The sequence below is a fragment of the Chamaea fasciata genome, unplaced genomic scaffold, assembly GCF_029207755.1.
Source record: "Chamaea fasciata isolate MVZ Bird 193981 ecotype frontalis unplaced genomic scaffold, bChaFas1.0.hap1 SCAF_2, whole genome shotgun sequence".
In the NCBI taxonomy this organism is placed as follows: Eukaryota; Metazoa; Chordata; class Aves; order Passeriformes; family Sylviidae; genus Chamaea; species Chamaea fasciata.
In genome coordinates, this window is record NW_027094087.1 from 10,493,157 (window position 1) to 10,512,669 (window position 19,513).

General features: G+C 40.2%; 1 long non-coding RNA gene across 2 annotated transcripts; it reads right to left on the reverse strand.

Annotated features, from left to right (window-relative positions):
- Window positions 1-2,307: 2,307 nt before the first annotated feature.
- LOC136285804 (uncharacterized) lies at window positions 2,308-5,634 on the reverse strand. Of its 2 annotated transcripts, XR_010719540.1 has the most exons (4): window positions 5,469-5,634; window positions 4,609-4,861; window positions 4,224-4,535; window positions 2,308-2,369 (listed from the first exon to the last, which is right to left on the reverse strand). It is a non-coding gene; the product is annotated as an uncharacterized lncRNA (long non-coding RNA). The 2 variants fall into 2 exon arrangements; XR_010719539.1 differs by lacking the exon at window positions 2,308-2,369 and having other exon boundaries at window positions 3,944-4,535.
- Between the last annotated feature and the right edge of the window lie 13,879 nt (window positions 5,635-19,513).

The window sequence follows — 19,513 nt, forward strand, 5'->3', positions numbered from 1 at the left end:
AGTTTCCTTGTAGACACAAGGCCCAGCCTGGTTTTGCAGCTCTGTAGAAATGTCAAGAGTGTTGAGAGCAGCATCCATCATTTCACCAGGGAAGACAGGGCTCTGACCCTGTTCCCTGGTACACAGAGCTGGCTGTGCATGGACGCTGTCTGTGTCTGTGCACTCCATTAGGGACACTCTGCTAGGGGCTACCCAGGGCCTCTCAGGAGAGCTGTGCAATGTTGTCTGATTCCTTCTGCCCCTTGGAGGTGGGGTAGCTGGCACAGACAGTCCGAAGAACCCCTGAACACCTTCCTATCATTACTGCTGTGCTCTCCACACAGTGTGAGTAGCCAGCCTATACACCGGGTTAAATAATTGCTGTTAATCAGTGGCAGCCTTAATTAAACTTTTGCCAAGCAAATTTAGTTAATCGTTCAAAACACATTTGTGAGATTCTGCAAAATGAACAGCTTACCCTCCACCTTTGTGAAATTATGGTTAATCATTCACTAATGTCTGCATCATCCTATTTAAACCTTCCCCCTGTGGTTTTAGACTTCTTTCTGCTTGCTAATCCACCACAGGGGAGTGATATGTAAACATGCAAATACATTATTGTAGGCTTTTCCTATTTGTGGTGCTGGGTTCTATCAAGCCATATTTATAGCCTCACCAAGAATGATCTGTAATTCATTCGTCTCACATTCAATTGAATTAATTTAAAGGTATAATTCAATTTAATAAACATGCAGCTCGGTGTACTGAGCAGTGAGACACTGCAGCCGTTTTGGGCACGCTGCACTTCACCCCATCTTTCTGCTCTCAGTCAGCCCCCTGGCTCCTGGTATTCCTATTTATCAAACCAAGTACCACAAAAGAGCCACAATGGACCGTAACAAGTCAACAACAGCTTTTGAACCTCCAAGCTGTGTAGCTATTACCTGGCTGGCCCAAATTTGTTCAAATTCTCCTTCTCCACGAAGACTGTGTCCTTTACTGTGCAGCTATTTTAAAATCCTCTTGATATGAACTGCTGCACTCTTGCTCCTAACTCTACTAAGTCCATTATAGACAACTCTTTCCTGTGATTTACACCTCATTATAAAAATCAAATTTCTTGGTTGTCAAAAGTAAATTGACTGCAGCAAGCTGAAGGCACCAGATCCCCAGCATACAAAGCCATCACACCATTCTAAGGGTGCAACTTCAAGTGTGATGGAAGGATATCCTATAAATACAGAGCTCTCAGAGAGTGGAAAATGAAAAACCGATTATCAGGTTGAGTGAAGAGAGTGCAAACTGTCTCTCTCCTAACCTTAACCCCAACCACCAGGATGGGCTGAGACTTGGCCCACACTCAAAAGCCATCACCCAGATGAAAGAACTGTCAGCAGAGAAAATGTTGTGCAGGACATTACTCCTTGTGCCAACCCTTTTGCAGCCCGAGTACTGCTGGAGATTTAGGCATTGTGCCTCTCCTAATACTAAAACTTATCTTTACTGTACTTTTAACCATAAGCCTAAATGAGTTGTGCTCTCAGCCATAGCCTAGGTCCCCAAAATATGTTTGAGATGAAAAAGTTATTGCAAAAAAAATAATTACATGATACCATCTAAAAGGTCTCTGTAAAAACTAAGAAAATTATGGGCAACTATTGTAATTTCTGAGGCAGCATTTTAGTTTTACATGTAAATCATTGATTTTTATAGCTTGTTATTTGCTGAATTAAAATCAGAAGCACCCTACATGTTCCACAGACCCTTCGTTATATCTTTCTTCATTGATCTAATCAACCATTCCTCACCAGTGCTAAAATGTTACTTATATTCCAAACTTCCTTCCAACTATTGGCAATTCCAGCAAAAGAACAATTTTTAAATTGACTAAGATATACTGTATGTGTCATACACTTAAAAGAAATGATCCAGGTTTATGTTTTTCCTTTAAAAAAATTGATGTTACCATAAATTTATTTTCTTGGCAATATTTTTCCATTAATGTTACTGATATTATTTAATTGAATAAAGATATGTAGTCTTTCTCACACACACATAAATATTAAAGATTCCATCCCCCCCCCCAGCTACTCAGAATTCTGAGTTTTCCTCAGCTATTGCACAATTTTTTTCCTGTCTATTGCCAGCTTTAAAACATATTTTTTTCTGTTTACTTCGAGGTTATGCAAGCTGGTTGTTTGAGTGCACCAGCACTATCAGAGGTCCACAGGCTACCCCATATATCCGGAGAAGTTCCATCAGCTCCTGCAGCTAACACCAATGGAGGTGTCCATACAGCCAGGTGCATTTTGGACTGTCATTGACTTCCACACACAGGGCCAAGAAGGTTTTGTCAGCAAGGTCACCAACAGACAGCTGTGGGGCTGGATCTGGACAGAGGGATGAAACCACACCCTGTAGCTCTTGCAGAGTAACAGCTTTAGCGAAGTCATTAATTTACTTTGATTAATATTTTTAAAAGTCTGTCCCTATGTTGCATGTATTAAATGATAGTAGGTGACATGTAGAAATTCAGAAATGGATTTTTTTGCTACTTTTTTTTTCTATATGTAGGGAATCTTACTATCCACAGCATTCTCCTTTTCCCCATAAATCCTCTTCTCTCTGTTCATGCCTATGTACATGAAAATGCCTACTAGTTTTAGCTTCTTTCTTTTCTGCTAAGCTTGGCCATTACTAATCTACCCCAGAACTTGGGAAAAGGAACATATTCCAGTTACTGCTCTGTGCATCCCATATCAACAGAGCAGCCTACATTAACAAACAAAACAAGCAACACCCCAAACAAGCAAACACCTCAAAAAAAACACAACACTCCCAAATCCCGACTATGTCAAATGCTTTGCATGAACATACTGAAGAAGAAGAAAGCATTTCCCCCAAATTTTTCTGGTTTGATATTTCTAGACTTCTCTCCAATGGAGGGGATCATATTTATACCCTGATATGGGATTCTTGTGTTTTTGTGCCACTTCAAACTTGGTCCTCTTAGCACAGATTCTGACCTTAGCAGAACCTGAAATTAGCAACTATATCAGGCTTTGGGCAAAAATGGTTTATGAGTGGTCCGTTCCCCGCCCCCATCATATCTGAGGAATGTCATGGCCTTACAATGGCACACTTTTTGAACCCTTTCCAATTTCAGATATTTCCTTTCTCTTTTAATACCTCATTGCTTTTGCATCAATTACAGCCTGACCTAAAGCCACACTGGCAGTGAATGTGATATATAGTGGAATCCATTTAAATGAATTTCTGATGAAAGAATAAAACTGTTAAAAGAATAAATTTACTCCACAGATTTATACAAATCCTGTATATGCACTGAAATCCTCTTAAAGGAAAAACTGATGGAAGATTAAAATGTTAAATGAATTAAACCCCAGCATCCTAGTGAAATATAATGATTATTTGACCTATTAAATTAATAGCTCCACTAACCATATAATGTTAAGTATTCAAATATATGTCAATTTTAAATATGAAGTGAAAAAATGTAAAGCAAACAGTGATCAATGAGAATATCTATTAGGACAATAAACCTACAGAACAGCAGTAAAATGTTCTTGATATGTCTTTGTTCACCCAGACTTAAAGCTAGAAAGTCCTTAATTTCTGTTAAGAAAGAGAGAATTTTGATAATTATTAAAAGTTATTAACTGTATAGTATAAATGTAGTTTTTGCTTTGCTTAAATTGAGCATATCAAAATGTCTGAGTAATCCATTCTCTTTCCTTCTGGCTGTGGTAAATTTTTAGGGATTTATTTAAAAAAAAGATGTTGACCAACATCTGCCATTAAAGTAGTCTGAATTACATTTTACAGAAAATATCTTTTAAAACTGTGTTATATCTATCATCACTAGCAAAAACATACAAAAAACCACATGCTGTGAACACTGTAATATTTATTTTAGCTTTTGTACTTTCAGTGTATAGTTAAGAACACAACATACAGACATATTTCTGAGAAATACTACATCTGCATATTTCAATGCAAAAATAAAACTAGGGATTTTGTCTTTCCCACTATTCTCGTAACACTAACATTCTGTGAGGTGATCCTACTTTGGAAAAAAAATACACTTTATCTGTCTATCTTGGTTTTTGCCAACTTTTCTACTAACTGGTTTCAGGTTTAAATCCCAGATTAAACCACTGAAAACATGCACTCTAAATCCCCTGGCAATGAGTTGAAAACAATTTTATACATCAGCTTCCTACCTGAGAAGAGCTGAGTTCATATTCAGTTAAGGTCATAGGTGAAATGAGTTTGTCAGTCACAATCCAGTCTGTAATAAATTTATATCTTGATCACAAAATTACAGTGCTGGTCAATTAAATATTGCCTGAAGGAACAGATCATTAGAGATGGAGACCCAACGATGGATATTAGGGACTGAAGTCCATTTTCAGTGTGTGAAGAAGTGAAAATTTCCAAGACAGTCCCTTCTCAGTGGCAAGATGTTGTGCTAAGAAATGGCATCCTTCCTCCTGTCAAGTCTTCCCATTTGCACCACCTTGTGATTAAATGACCTTACAGATTTCCATGAAATTTTCAGAAAAATTCTAGATTTAAAGAAAATTCCACACCAAGAAATACTCTTACCTTTGAATCACAGCCTTCTCTGCAGAAAAGGAAGGCTTTGTAGAAATATAAGGGGGCTTTTAGTGACTCCTTAGCAATTGTGATTGTCCTTCTGCCATTTAGCCCAAATCCTGTATTTTTGAAGGAAGCATGGATAAATCCAAGTCTTTACCAGAGGGGTTTGGCTGGCAGTGAAGCATCCTGAAAACTACAACTTCCCTACACTGAGGGAACAAAGAGTGTGTGCAAACTGCAGGACACCAGAGGAATGCACCTGTAAGGGTACAAATGTGTCAGTCCTTTCCTGCAAAAAAAAAGTCTTCTGCCTGCTCCCCTCCCAAAAGCAAAACCAGATGCATGTCAAAGGTTAGGAAGGGTACTTCTGCCCCTAGGTGAGGTTAACTTCAAGTCCTTTGAATTTTCCCATGATTGTCCCATAAACAAAAAACAAAACAAAACAAAACAAACAAAAAAACCCACAAACAAACAAAAAAATCTGAGGAAGGAAAAATTTGTCTACTTGACTGGCAAATACAAGGAAAATAAGCCTTGGGAGACTGGACAGTGGAAACCTTTCAAGGTAGAATTTCTCTTTGATTTTCCCTTGTTGCATGGGCAATATCCCCATAAACTTACAGTAGCATTGATATCAGAGACTACAAAGAATTTTTAATTTCCCAAAACTCCATCCATGGTTATATTCTGATAATCAATACACTGTGATAGCCATAAAGAAGAAAGCTGGAAATAACCATGCAAACCTTTCAGTCACCCCTTAAATTGTGTTCTAGTGTACCTTGGAAAGCAAAAATAAACAATGAAAATTCAAATAGATGGTAATAGGGAGAGAGAGGAGATTAAATTCCTGAATAAAAAAATACCTGGATGGCTGGGCCCAGAGAGTGGTGATGAGTGGAGTTTAAACAGCTGGTGGCCAGTCCCTAGAGGCATTCCTTAGAGCTCAGTATTTTGGCCAATTCTATCTAATATCTTTAGTGATGATCTGAATGGTGGGATCAAGCGCACCCTCAGTCTGTTTGCAGCTGACACAAATTTGAGCTGGAGTGTTGATCTGCTGGAAGGCAGCAAGGCACTACAGAGGTGGTGGACAGATTGGATCCATGGGCTGAGGCCAGTGGTCTGAAGTTCAACAAGGCCAAGTGCCTGGTCTTGCACTTGGGTCACGGCAACCCCAGGCAGTGCTACAGGCTGGGGACAGTATGGCTGCAAAGATTCTTGGTGAAAAATGACCAAGAGGTGCTGGTTACAGCAGCTGAACATGAGCCCAGGTGTGCCCAGGTGGCCAAGAGGACCAGTGGCACCTGGCCTGGATCAGCAGTGGTGTGGCAGCAGGACCAGGGTAGGGATTGTCCCCTGTGCTGGGCACTGCTGAGGCCACACCTCAATCCTGTGTTCAGCTTTGGGCTCCTCACTGCTGGAAGAACATTGAGGGGTTGGAGCATGTCCAGAGAAGGGAAAAGAGCTGGGGAAGGGTCAGGAGCACAAGGCTGATGAGGAGCAGCTGAGGGAGCTAGGGGTGTTCAGCTGGGAGAAAAGAAGGCTCAGGAGGAACGTTATCACTCTCTACAGATCCCTGAAAGGAGGGTGCAGCCAGGTGAGGATTGGTCCCTTCTTCCAAGTAACAAGAACTGGACAAGAGGAAATGGCCTCAAGTTGTTCTAGTGGGGATTTACATCAGGTATTAGAAAAAATTTCTTCATGGAAACATTGTCGAGCACAGCAGGAGCAGGCTGCCCAGGGAAGTGGGGGATCACCAACACTGGAAGCATTTAGAAGACATGCAGATGTGGCATTAAGGGACACAGTTTAGTGGTGGACTTGACAGTGTTAGCACCTGGACTCAGTGATCTAAAAGGTCTTTGAAAACACATATATTGGGTGAGGGGTTTGCAAATTAGAAGTTTGATGAAGAGATGATTATTTTGACACTTGTGTAAGACTGCCTAGCTGAGAAGTCCAAAGTAGTCGAGAGCTGAGAAACGAAAAGCTTTTGTTGACAAGACAACCACTAAAAAGAAATGGAGATCACTGCATAAGAAATAGAGAGTATCCAAGGCCAATTTGTAGTCAGCAAGGCTAAGATGAGAAGCTGAATGTGAAATATAATCAGAGAACACTGTTTTGGTAAATTTTTACTGGGTCTGACAGAAAGAGCCCTTTTTCTTAATGACATGATGATGACCTAGTTGAGGAGTGAAGCCCTTCAAAGCATGACAGGAAAGGATGCTGCAAAAACATGCAAGGCTTAAATACTTTTTGAGAGATATACAAATGTTATTGTCTTTATGGCACAGTAGAAAAATGTAAGTATAAGGAAGGTCTTGATTGTTCTTTTGCCATACATAAATAACAGCTTATAATAATCCAATAGTCACACTAAAATCTTTGGCCACACACCAGAGGAAAACACATTTTCATCCTTGTCTCTTGGGAATCCTCGTCTGAAAGACTTCTCCTTTTTTAACAGTTCAGCCTACATCTCTATTAGTCAGTTCACCACATCTGATTATCCTTCTCAGTGAACACTCAGAACAGGTGGCTGCAACCTGTCATATAACCCTTTCTTTGCCAAATTTTTCACTTGTGTCCTTGGTTTTGGGTTTTTTTGTCCAAAGACCAAAAACAAAACCAACAAAAAATCCAACCAAGCAACCAAAAAAAAAAAAAAAACAACAAAAAAAAAAAAACCCCGAACCCAAAAGAAAACCAAAAAAAACCCGAATCAATAGAAGAAGAACTTAAATGTCTTTTAGCTTTGGGAGAAAAAAAAAAAAAAAAAAAAAAAAAAAAAAAAAAAAAAAAAAACCTGAATCAGGATCTGAAGCTATGTTTGGTGGGTTAATCTGTTTTAATCCATGAAAATCAGTCTCAAGTTATGCTCATTAAGAGGAATTTAATTTTGTTGTCTGTTATTTAAGCAACCTAGGAATCATCTGACCTTCCTGCCAATAATTTCTCTGTACTATTTATAAGCATTTTTGAAGGTGCTGATTACAGTGCTGAATGTCAATAGGATTCTGTCTACTATTAATGCTATTACTATTGCTGTAGATCTTGGAGCAGCAATTATGAAGCAAGACCTGACTGAGCTACAGCATGTACAGATCCAGAGTAAAAGACAGGTACCCTCACAAGAGCAATGTGAGTAACAGTAAGAGTTAACACATGTGGAAAACTGAAACAGTGTTGGCCAGAATGGCAGAGAGGAGTTGGATCACAGATGCCTTCATTGACAGGAATTTTAAAGAATATTGGAAGCATGATACGATAATAAACATGACAATTTGCAGGTATTTATTGGGATCATTGCCCAAGAACAAGGGCCATCTTCAGAAAGATTTGATATGTTTGATAGTTGATATCAATGTTATTGATGGGTCAAGAAGAATAAGCCCTGAATAACCGTCCTGGCCATTTCTGAGAGAAAAGGTTTTAGTGACCTCAGTGGGATATGTCTGATGAAGCAAGAGGGAAGAAAAGTAAGGATATAACTGAAAAGTAGATCTTCAAATTTCAAAACTGCATCTTCAGTTACACATAAATGAAAAGGAGAAAGACAAAGGAGAACACAAAGGCACATTGAATCTAAGGGTGCATATGAAATTTGTATTAGCAATGATTGAAGCATGACTGTACTGTGCAGGGAAAAGCTGGAGCATCATAGGAGTAAGGAAGGAAAGGACGGAAAACATAGATAAACTGAAGACAAAACAGGATGGCACTGAGGCAGATGCAGATGATTAGAGAAGGATCACGACTCAGGAACATCCACTTGAATCAGGGGAGAAGATAACACAGAAACCTTACAAAGACTGCAAAGCAAACTGGGAGGGGATGGGAAGCTAAAATGGTCCTTTCAGGGGGGAAGGTGTGTACAGTTTTCACTGGAATAAATTGCTGAAACTTGTACAGAGAAGTCAAGAATAAAGATGTGAAAGGTTTTAAAACAGGATGCAAGCTGGGAAAAATGTGACTGGGATTGTAAGCATGGAATTGCAGCTGGAAGAGGAAAACTGTTTGGTCAGGAAGAATGGAAATAGGAGAGAAAGTATTTTGTAGCAGGAGGAGACAAGCATGGAGAAGCAGAATTCATTGCAACTCTGCAGTGTATAGACACGAGTGCTGTAAGGTCAGCACAAAAATTGCTTCTAAGCTGCAGCTTAGTTGGGCAGACCATGCAATTAGAAAACACGTTGAAGGAAATAATGGCAAAAGGGAGTGAAATGAAAATAATGCATCAATGTACAAGTTAACAAGAACAAGCAGCAAACCAGATCCACACACAGCCTCCAAAAGAAAAAAATCTATCCCAAACCAGAAGGAAAACCTGAGAGTGGATGAAAAATTGTCTGCAATTGCCTGTAAGAAATGATGGGGGAAAAGATCAAGCAAGAAGGCCTGTGGGTGGCTGATCTCAGTATCTTGAAGATAAATACTTTCTTACCATGTGGATAAATTCCACACTACAGATGAATTCTATTAATGCAGAACAGGCATGTGCAATGATTAAATGATTTGTGTGAGGTGACACAGAAATCAGAGTCAAACATTGACCCCAAGACTCCAGGTCAGACAGTTTGTGAGCTAAGAACTGTCTCTGAGGTACAGACTGAAGTCTGATATCCTCCTGCTCTCTGCAGAGCCTCTCTTCATAGGTCTACTGATAGAAGAGCATCTTGTGAGGTGCAGATCATGTCTCCAAATTTTTTAACTTTATCAGTGTTCTGTGAGCAGCATGAACTCTGAAACTGTAGGAACAAAGGCATACCCAGAAATGGCTCACTTTTTTATCTGCTGACAGGTGGGCAGAGGGGGAAAGCAATTTGCACCCCATCACATCCTAGAGTTTAATGCTCCCCATAGCACAGAGAAACAAAAAGTAAAAATTCACTACTCATGAAGCATCTACCTGTGCTGACAGCTAATTTAGGCTCAAAATACAGGCTATGCAGAGAAAATAAATTCTTATGACATGTCAAGTCTGAAATCCCGGGAAGCCTGGCAATGATATTGAAGCAGCATACTGTTTGCATACTGATTCCTGTGATACTGCTCTTTGTTTTGGAAAAAATGTATTTATGCAGTTTCATTGGGAACAGAGGTACCATATTCAAATAAATGAGAAAATCCAGCCACAACCACTAGTTTGTTTACAGTTCATCCTATCACTATACAGAAATTCCTTCTAGGGTTTTGGGGTTTGGATTCTGGTTTGCAAAATGAAAATTACAGGTAGCTTCTTGGTCTCCTTTCAGACCTTTGAGATATAAAATAACTCTTCATCTAATTTTAGAGATTCTGTGTATCCTATAGACTCCTTTCACATATAATTTTGATCTGCCAATAGCTCACTGAACATTTAAAAACAACATAAGTCACTAGCTTCTAATTTTTTATTTGAATGATTTTTGAAACTTTTTTATCTGCTTCTTAGCTAAGAGCTTCTTTAGCCCCATGTGCTCAGTATTTTGAGAGCTGCTTTTAATAGAGCTGCTCTTGCATGCACTTCATCTACACAACTCCTCCTCAAGAAAGCTACAGCACAATAAATAAATAAAAGAACTTCACCTCAGTGTATCTCCTCAGTGGTTTTGCGTGACTTTTACTTCACCTCTTGAACCTCTTCAACACACTGTCAGACTGACTGTGTTCTCTGCTTATCTGAGATTACTTTCTCTCCACCGAAATGCAGTTCATTACTTTCTTCAATGGAATTCCAAATCTGCTCTCTAATAGATTTCTAATCCTCAGCAAACCCATGCATTATGAAGCAAGCGCTGTGCTCGCCATATGGTTAACCTGATTTTCAGTGACCCTGCCACATAATTTTCATTAAGAGCATGTGATTAGGAAAATACCACACCAACAAGAATGTGATTCCCATTTCTGGCTTTCCCTCATTGTTCTGGGGGGATTCTGATTATCACACACCCTACAGTCTCTACAGAGAACTGCAGTTGCTTCCTCTCAGAAATCTGTTATTACTTTCAGGTATATTCAAGAGTGTCATAGACTGCTTCTCAAACTCAGAGTGAGGGATGCACAGCTCCCTGGACACTGCACTTCACTTGCTCGTATAAGAATCAATAGATCAATAGATTTGTGATCTATCACTACAAGGATGGGACTATAACATGAGGCGTGCTTCCATACTAGCACGCTGTTAAAATAAAAATGGCATGTTATTTTTATCCCATTTCTGACCATGCAAAACATTCTGACCACTTGTGATCATTAATAATCTTGTGCAGCTTTTCACAGCAATAGAGGACTTCAGCAAAATGTCCTTGGAGAATTCCTGCTTATGTAACTCTATATCACCCAACTGTATCCTTATTTCACCAACTGGGGTTTCTAGCTCATGTCCTGTGACAAGCTGTTCTGAGATCGTACTGAATATTTTTCAGTAGCAGCAACCATTAACCTTCAAAGTACAGGAGTTTTGGTGTTGGAAGGAGAATAAAAATACATACACATCAGAGGATGTGTAAAAACCAGTGATTTTTAAGTATCTGTTGCAATAGACAGAAAAAATCCTTTAGTATTTATAGCAACTAAAAACACAAACAAAGGATGTTTAGACTAAGCAAGTTTCAGATTTTTGGGTGGAAGATTTTATATAAATGTTGAAGTTTTCACGTTTTGTATTATGAGGGTTTTGATGATTTATTATGCTATGGAGATTTTTTCTTATATAAATTACTTAATATTAATTTTAGAGATACTTCCCAATGCCAGGCTGTATCAGGCACCTTGGGAATGAGGCCTGCTGAAGACAGACATTTAGAAAGTAGCAACCACTCAGGTGGGTGAATATGCTGTACTTTTCACACTTAAATATACATCACTTGATGGTCTCAATTAATATCCTCTCACCATGGCAGAACAACTGCCCTTGATGTTCCACACACCCTGGATTTGGGACTGTAACAGAGGTAACCAGTGCGACACAGCCCCCAAAAATGATGCAAACACAATGTTGCTGTGCTTGACTAAATTCCTCTCTCAGCACTTTTTGAATCATCAGCTATTTATTTCAATATTCTGCATGTCATCAGTGCTTTGGAAGCCCTTTTTTTTTTCTTTTTTCTTTTTTTTCTTTTTAACACTCCTTCTGTATAAACAACACATATAAAAGTTCCGTTTTGGAACAGTTCATTAATCTTAACCTCTTAAAGTCTGGTCTGGTAAATGCATCATTTGTGTCATGACATCGCCCCAACTTGTGACAGTAAATGCCATAAGAATTCAAATCAAGGTGTTACAAGTCTTGTATTTATTCGTTTGACTGATAATTTCACAGTGGAAAAATATCTGGGTCATCACTTTCCAGAGGCACCAGTGTCTATGTTTCTATTCCTGGTCAACATCAGAACGTGTTCCAGTGCCTGCTCGAGTGGTGTTTTCCCTGCTGACACTACCAGACAGACAGAACTGCAAAAGTTATTGTGAGACACAGCAATTTCCATGTGGGAGAAGGGCTGATAAGTTTTAAACTATCCTCTTTTGGCTTAAAGAAGCCTTCTGTGCTTTTATTATACCCTCTTGATTTAGCTGTTTGTGTTGAAAGGGCAGGCTCTGACCTCCTACGAGTGCTGTAAACAAGCTGCATGCAAGTTTTTAAAGATGCTCCCAGTTAGGGAGCATGTATGAAATCCATGTCAGCTGCTTGATTTACCTGCAACTTCAGTGGGGGAAACCCAGCCCCAGACTGTCTGAAGTGTCTCAGTTTCAAATATTAAAGTGAGATTGAAAACTAGCAATGACACATTTGTTTTCTGCACCTTTGAACTGACTATTGATCTTGCTGACTGCAGTGAAGGAGGTTCCAGCATTGAAACCTGGTTATGGAGAAACACCTTAGAGAGACAAGAATATTTCTCTGTCCCCCCTTACTTCATTAACATTTCAGTGAACTCAGCTGGGACAAGAGCCTCCAGAGCCCACTTCTGTTGAAAAAAATGTTGCCTTTCAGAACCTGACATTTCCCAGCTGGAACTGGATCTGTATCTATGAAATCAAAAAAAGCAAGTGTAGCTCATGGCTATTAAATCATAATTTTTTTGATGTGCATCCATCATTCATGCTGGTGACCTAATCCCTGTGAAGTCAATGGGAGAGAAGAAAAGAAGACAATTCACAGACCCTAAAGCACACATGCATCTGCTCCGAATTCTTCCACAATGCCCCTTGCACATGAGGCATTAAATGTGAAGCATTTGCAGGAAGACTTTGACAAATAATTTAAACTAAGTAAGAGTTGAGAAAACCGTGACCTCTTCCACAGAAAATTCATGAAGGAATTAAAAGAAAAAGAAACATCCACCATTTACATAATTCATAAATAATTACTTTTTCAGTTCTCTTTTCTGTCCATACACTGCCAGGGAGGGACATGCCATAACCATAACCATGAGTTTTTTCTCTTGTTTAATGTTTTCCTCTCTTGTGTTCCTCAGAAGAGCTATCAGTTTTGCAACCAGTGAGACTAGGTGCAATGTGCGCTGAGTTCAGGTATGAGATTTACACCAACAAGGACCTCCCGCTCTACTTCTCTGTCCTTTTAATTCATCAACTTGCATAAAGCATTAGTTGATTGACATGCATATTCCCCTGGTGAATTATTCACCAGGTAAGTAAAAATTACCTGTTTAGGCTCTCTGAGTCAGATTCTTGATATCACTTTAATTACAGACTTTCTTTTCATTTCCAAAGTGTCGTCCAGGCCCACACCACTGGTTGCCACCTGGCCACAGAGAAGTATACAGTAGCCTGGGTTCAAACCTGTACAATACTGACAGCTGCTTTCAGCTGAGCTCCAGATATAATTCACCTGCAACCTTTGGTTCCCTTCCTCCTGACTGAGGTGTGTGAAACCTCTTAATAAGCATCGCTATGAGAAATAGGTCTTTAATCTAACTCTCTTAAGGGAATTATACATTTCTGGGAGCTTCTGAAAACAGCTTGTCCTACGAACCTGCAGTAACAAGGAAGCCACAGATGGCAGAGGACTGGAGATTCGTGTTCATAAATTGTCAGGGCAGAAGGAGAAACTACACTAAGGAGGCAAAGCCCTGCTTAGGTCAGATAACCATCCCTGTCACTAAGCCATCCATGTAATGAGGCCTCTCATCAACACATTTGCCAAAAAAGCACTAAGTCACCCCCATGTGACCCCATTCATCCAGCATTACCTTTGGTGAGATTGCTCTGGGAAGAGGATCACTGGATTAACAGGTTATAAAACCAGGAGCTGCCTGGAGAAACTGAAATACAAAGCTGAGCTCTAGACCCTGAGTTGCAGGTGAAGATTCCTCATTGAGCTAGGGCAGTTTTAAGATCCCTTGAAGCTAAACTGCCTTTTTTAATGCCAGTGTATCTCAGAGCTCTTTTAAATTGGAGTCTGCCAAAACCTTCAAGGGGCCATTATGACAGAGATCACCAATGAATAAAGATTTCTGGTATGTCCCCTTTATAATAGTTGCTGCAGGGTTGTAGGATGAAAATTAAGGACACTGTCTCCTTAAAGCTCTCCCATATTTTCTGAGTTTTCAGATAATATTTCTCTTCTCCAAATCCCTTTATCATTTTATCTCATTTCCCCTGGCTCCTTCCACTGGCCTCACCCCTGGTTTGTTCTACAATTTGCTTCCTTCCCCTCTCATGCTGCCCTCAGCAGCTCCATTTCTCTCTGAAAGCCCTCTCCAGTACTAGATTTCAGCTTTGCCTGGTATGCTTTAGGCCACTGTCAGCTTTCCTCACACTCAAGACTCATCTTTCTTCCTGCTTCCCTTGTCTTTCCCCCTCCCCCAGCAAGTGCCATGAGCTGCTGTGAGTTTTCACATGGATTTGCTTCCCTCATGAGCTTCTTCCACATATGACCTGCAGTTCCTTTCACATTATCCCTAATTAGTTTCAACAACTTATATTTTCTCTTCCCAGACTGTGTGCACCATCAGATGCTCACTTTATCTATCAGAACTATTTGTTCTCCAAACTGTCTTTTGTTTCTTTTTTTTTTTTTTTTTTGTGGTGATCTTCAAAACTATCAGTCTTGTTGAAACACTCCTTAAAGTCCTGGTGTCTCCTGTAATTTCAGTTTTCTTTAATGAATAGCTTGGTGTTGGTATAAACCTTTAATTTACCTGTACTATTTATATTTCAATGGCCTCAGTTCTATTCAACAACACCATTTCCAATGAGAAGTGATATTCTGAAGCACGCACTGTATTTGTGTTTTTCTTTAAATAGCTAAGCATGTTTTCCTCTTCCCTTTCACATCAGAGAAACTTTCACTTTCATTCCCTGTCCTGTAACCTGAAAGTACTCTCTCTCTTTTTCTCACTTTTCTCATCACTGTTAGTCTGGATATAGATGTCCTAGTAGAAAGTTGCCCCAACAGACACCAAATGAGACAGAAGTCACACCAGCAAAAAACAGATAATAAAGCAGACAAACCCCTACTTAGTTACAAACACGGGGGAAAAAAACCCAAAAACAATAAAACCAAAAAAAACCCCCAACAACAACCTAAGCGAACAAACCACAAAATGACAAAAAAACCCAAGGAACTCTACTTGCCCCATGTATCTTAGCTCTTCCTGAGGCCCTCTCCCAGCTGCAGTGGCAAAATACCTTAGAGCAGTTTCCCAAAGATCAACACAGTGCCAGTAATATTTCTTTCCCTTTCTTCAGTGGATTTATTTTGTCAATGATTGTTCTCTGCCTCAGCAAAACAGCTTCATCTCTTTTTTCTATTTAGCTCTTGTGGGGTTGAATCCTGCAGCAGCAGCCCCAGTGAAGTCAGTGGGAGTGCTGACTCTGTAAGAACTACATGTGTCCCATTGAATAATTATTCAGGGCTGAATGAGCTTCCAGAAGTTGTGTGTGAAGACAAGCATCCACATTGAGAGGTTGTTAACCAAAGCAGGAGTCCCACTAAAACAACCTTCCCCACTGCCTCCCAACAACGCCATTACTGACCTCTTCAAATAAATATTTCCACTAAAAAAAAGCCCAAACAGATAGAGATAAGCTTTCAACAAAGAGAAATGGTGTTATTGAAATGGAGCACTAAACCTTCCCCAACTGTAAGTCAATTTGATCTTTAAACAGAGGTCAGCTGGGTTTTTTCTGCTGTAGAAAGAAAACTTTTTGCCCACTTACACATGCAAAACTTCCTAGCAGAAATGCACTTTCTAAAGTTTTCATGAAAGTATGCCAGAGCCATAGGAAGGTGGAGGTCTTATTAATATTGAGGATTATTCAGAAACCACAGGATTTAGCAATTTAACTACTAGAGTAGTATCTTATTGACACCTAGTTTCTTCCCTATTGCTGCCGATTTTCTAGCTTCTATCTTCCACATTTTTCTCTCCAGCCACTGCAGAAATTTTCTATGTGAAAAATAGGGGAAGAAATTGTTCTCCTGGTGAAATCAGTGAAGACTTACTTTCTCATTTAAATAAGTATTTAAAATTTACAATCAACTGTTAAAGGCAGTCTTCAAATTTCAAAATATTCTTTCTAGTAAAAAATAGCATGAACTATGCAAAACTTGAAACAGTCAGAAAATGTTTCAAAGATACTCTGCCTAATATCTTAGTGATGATACCGAACTCACAGGTAGATAAGGGTAACATTCTTTTTTTTTTTTTCCCCTATTTCTTTTAGGAGATGAAATCCAGCAACCCAGAAGAAGAACCCTGTGCCACTGGTGGGATAAAAAAGAGAATATGGAGAGAGAGATCTAAAATTCTGGAGGTTCATTCAAGGAACAAAATCCCTTTTGTAGCCTTTCTGGCCAGGACCCACTGTTTCCCAGGGGTTGAACATTGGTGCACTACACTTTTGCTCAGGGAAGAGGAACTTTATAGCTTTTTCCAAGGAAAGAAGAGAAACAGGGCAAAAAATATAGTGTTCATTAAAGGACTCCCTCTGGAGCTGTTTCCTGAAGGAGTCTGCTTTCAAATTATTGTCTTGGGGTCTCTGACTAGCCACCCGGAACCCAGCTGGATCTTGTACTGCAAACCAGAGATTCTTCCAACTTCCACAGCTTTAGTTAAGCTGATGCAACAAGTTCATGTTGTCAGAAGATCCACATGGCAAAAGAATAAAGAATTTCTTGTCTTTCCACTCAGCTGTTTTGTTTCTTTTTATTAGTGTCTTTCCTGCAAAGCCCATAAGGTGCATGGGTCTGAGCCTGCCATGGGTTTTTGACTCAGCTTGAGCCATGTACATTGGATTCATTAAACACAAATATTTAAGCCCACAGAAAACATCTCCAGAAAGCCAATGGGACATTTTGCACCATCAATTACCCTGACAGTGTCATCTGATTGGCAGTCTGTAATTGCACTTGGATTAAAACTTACAGGAGATCTTCCATCTTGGTTTGGATCTGTTTTGGGTTCGGGGGGGTTAGGGTGTTTTTTTGTTTGTTTGTTTGTTTCTGTTGTTGTTTTTTTGGTTGTTTTGGCTGTGTTTTTTTGTTTTCCAAACATCTCCAAAAATAAGATTAAAAGGGAAAAATCAACCAGAACAAATTGTGCAGGGAGACTCAAATTAGTTCTGCTGACAAACGCAGGAGGGTATTACTCCCACCTCTGTCAGGTACTGCAGTGGAAGGGAGCAGGAGGTGGCCTTCTCCCATCACTTACAAAGTGCCCAGTCAAACTCGTAGTGGGACAGGTGAGTTAAAACTGGAGCTGGGATTTCAGATGAGACATTATCAATCCTTCTCTGGCTTACCTTGAAAGCAGGGGCTGGGAGTCACACCACCATGGAGATGCAGCTCAGCATGGAAGAATAAGGCTTTGATGTTATCCTGATCAAAGTGGCATCCCAGCCACGGGAAGCAGGGGAAGAGGTTGGACTCGATGACCTTGGAGGTCTTTTCCAGCCTAAATAGTTTTGTGTGGTTCTGTGCAGGGGGAAGGCTGGGTGGCCCTCGGGAGTGGCTGTGACTCAAGTTCATTCTCCGACCTCTTTCTGGGGCAGGCTGGTATAATCCAGCCCTTTATATGCAAGTGACTGGGGAAGAGCACTATAAATATGGAACATCAAAATGTCATTTGCACAGTCACTTTAAACAGTCATGTCCTAGCACTCTCCTCCTTCTGTGCAGGAAAGATAATAATCTGTTAAACTTTCCCCCAGAACCGCATTTTAGCATTTTAATTGCAGACCCAACACATGCACCAAACACGCTCTCACTAAAGGGCACGCCTTAATAAAGTCAGTGCGTTGTGCCGCTGTGACCCAGCAAGGTCAGTGCCTGTCAGGAATGGCCAAGGAGCCCGCTGGCTCCGGGCCAGGACAGCGGGACAGGCCGGGATCCGCTCGGCAGGGCAGGGCAGGGCAGGGCAGGGAGCTGCTGCCACCGAGCCGCCCCAGCGCTCCTCCGCAGGACGGCCCATTGTTTCGGATTGTCTCTGATGAAGAGCTGCTCCCGGGCTGCTGGCGATGCTGTTCTGGCCGTGGGTATCCCGGGAAAGCCCGAGCCTGTCCCCTCCTTTGAGCGCTATCTCCCTCTGCTGTCCTGCCGCAGCTCTGCGCTGGGGACACGCAAGGTGACCTCCGAGGAACAACCCAAGCGCAAGACTTGGACAAACGCCTCGGAAAAAAAAAAAAAAAAAATTTTTTTTTGCTTGACGCTATTTAGTTTTGCGAGGAAGTCGTTAATGTCTGGAAGCATCAGTCCCAAGCGCTGGAGGCTTCGCAGTGGAAAATACATTAATAAAAAACAGCTGGGAAATGCATTTTCTCCTTACGGAGCTGCCCAATCAGGTTTCTATTGCTAGTAAGAAGTCATAACCAGTAACAGCTTCTTCTCTGAGAGAGAAGTAATGCAAATTTCTAAGCACAGAGATTCTTTGAGGAGAGTGGAATATGAAAAACGTTCACAGCTTTTACTTTTTGATGGAAAACATGGAGCTAACATCTCACTGAGGCAGGGGAAGTCCTTGCATATCCCTGTATCCACATACAAGATACCATGATTCAGAAGGCCAGGATTCTGAAGATAGACCATGAGGTGTGTGGGACTGGATAGCACCTTTGAGAAACCTGAAATTTTGAATAAAAGTACCCATTTTCATTGGCACAGATGATTTGAGCTTGGTGATTTTTATCCCTTTCACACAGCATATGATCAGCCTCTCCAACAGCCTCTGGGATCTTCGTTTGCAGATCAGCAGAACTTCTAAGCCAGTCTCAGTTCTGAAACAAAAAGTGTCAATGCATTTAGGATTTTGTTTTAATTGGTATTTTTCCAATGTTTTCATAAGCAAATCCAAAAGTTTGGTAAACTCATAATGAGTATAATATTCTTGAAGCAGTAAGGCGAGCTCACAGTATGTTTGCAGTGTCAATATCTGTTTTTATGTTCTCCATTAATGAGCCATGACAATACTGTCCTGTGTGATAAAACACATATTAAGTTGTGGGATTGCAAGTGTGATCTTAAAGTCTCAATAGTTTGCTTTTCCAAACACAAGATAACAATTTGCTGAGTGAGCTGCTTTGAATTCTTGCAGGAACTGTATTAAGTTCTATTGTGATTTAACAGGGGCCAAAATTTGCTCTTATTTGGTTGTGAGTCTTTCAGCAGTCAGTGTATGCACATGAGGCCACATTCTGCCTCTTTCTATTTAATGTGCACATTACAGTTCAAATCCTTCTCTTAAATGTACTTAGTGTGAGACACACTGAATATTTTATTTACACTAGTAGTGGGAGAGGTGTTGAAATTTTCATTATTCCAGTTTTTAATAGCGTTGAAAAAGGAATGTCATGTTTCTCAGTCAGCACCATTTTTTTTTCTGTGACCTCTAAGTAGAAGTAATTTGCTCCATACAAATTAGGACAGAGACTGGAAGAGAGGTTCAGCATCATTCTGTAGCTC